Genomic DNA, 2,063 nt, shown 5'->3' with positions numbered 1-2,063 from the left:
AAAAAAAAAAAAATATAATCCGAGCAGATTCAATAGGGACCTCGCACGGTCGTGCTCGGGCCCTAATAATCCGAGCAGATTCAATAGGGACCTCGCACGGTCGTGCTCGGGCCCTAAATATAATCCGAGCAGATTCAATAGGGACCTCGCACGGTCGTGCTCGGGCCCTAAAAATGCAAATACATGCTGTGGAGTAAAATGTACTATATATTTATTTTCAATAAAAAGCATTTTACAATTCAGCAGGACACAGTTACACCCAGTGACATTGTTCAGTGTGAATGAAAGAAGTTTGCAGTTTATGTAGAATGGTGGAGTTTTAAACATATTAAACCATGAGGAACTTTCCCTAACCATATCCATGTAGTTTATTCTCTCTTGCTATTTTTATTATTATGCGCCAAAACACCAAAAAAATTCCTTGTATGTGAAATATCTGTAGTAAAACATGTGTAATTGTACATTTAAAAAAGTTGCGATTGAATGAACACATGTTTGGTTTTACAGAATAATTTAGTATCAAGTGAATATTGTGGCAAGTGGATGGCTGAATGCTAGTCTAAAAATGTCCAGGTGCTATCATAACATTTAGTAAGTAGAAAATAAATTAAAATCAAATATTCTAACAGTTTGAATACTGATATACTGAATACTGATTCCTGTATGTTTTTGGGAAGGGGAATAATAGTAATACTTTGTCAATCAACAAAGTATTAAAATGGTATCTTCAAAATGACCCTGTTGTATTTCTTTCTTTTTTCAAATAGGTTAAACAATACATATATATCCCTTTTGGAAAATGGGCAGATTTGAACATTTAGAAGTAGTAGTGTGATGGATACACTACGTTTGATGTATTTGCAACTATCAGCAACAAAGATTATGATCACTGCCAAGACTTACAATAGATTTCAGGGGAATGCAAAGGACTATTTCAAGCCAGTAAGCTTTTGAATAAGTGTCTTTTGTCTATAATCCAAGTGTATCCTGCACTATAAAGTCATTATTGGGCCACGTACAATACACTCATTATATACCAAGACTCCATGATGTGTATAGTTTGTGCACACACAATACTGCATACATTATAGTATTATAGTAATTAATGTATAATCCAGTGATTGCTATTGATTTGCCATGTTCTCTTCATGACCATGCAATTGCAATGAGACACCAGAAGAGGGCTGCATTGCCCCAAGGATAATCTAAATTTGTGTATGCATGTACAGCTTTCCTTAAATGTTTTATTTACAGTTTTGAGTGCTCTGTTAAAGACAAAATATTTTTACACAATTATCTGCACAATTAGGTTGAAGAAGCAAATCTTATTCATTCCACATTACATTTTCTGAAAAAACAAAAAAACAAAAAACTTTTTAAAAGTGAGGTCATTTTCTAATGATTGGATCAGCTGTCAGTTGGCTTTAACTGCTTTTGATGGTGATTGTGTCTGCACACATGTGCACTGTGCTAATACTTACAAAAGCACACAGTTTTCCCTCTGTTGCTGTTACCTGTTTAACAAACACCTCCACATGAATAACAATATTCTGTATTTATACTGTGTCTCTGTACTACTACTATGTCAGAGCACAGGAATAATTTCTACTGGCAGAATGCCTTTATATTATTACTTATTATTTGCATATTTATTGATATTCTGATTGTGAAATCATTACTGAAAAACCCAGAATATGATCATGATGTCTTTTGAACATTGAAAATGGTTAGGCTAAGCTCATATTAAAGCCGACAATCAGGAATTATCAGCCTCACATGTGACTGAATGAAAATGTCTATATATTATATAACTCTTTTTTTGCTGGCAGAAAGACTGTCCAACTCTCTCTAACTAATTCTCCATAATAAAAGGCAATGGGGGTAATAACAGATGGTGAAAAGAAAAATCTGTCATCTGTCTTCACTCCAGTATAAATGCAGTGATGTTGTGATGTATCATATCAGCTGCAGCATCCAATTAATACTTGATATCTATTTGAGGGGCGTGTCGGCCAGTAAAAGACTTCCATGAAGGCTGCTCTTGTATATCCTCACTCATGGAT

This window comes from Micropterus dolomieu, linkage group LG04 (genome assembly GCF_021292245.1).
Source record: "Micropterus dolomieu isolate WLL.071019.BEF.003 ecotype Adirondacks linkage group LG04, ASM2129224v1, whole genome shotgun sequence".
NCBI lineage: Eukaryota > Metazoa > Chordata > Actinopteri > Centrarchiformes > Centrarchidae > Micropterus > Micropterus dolomieu.
Note: the sequence above shows the minus strand (reverse complement) of the source record.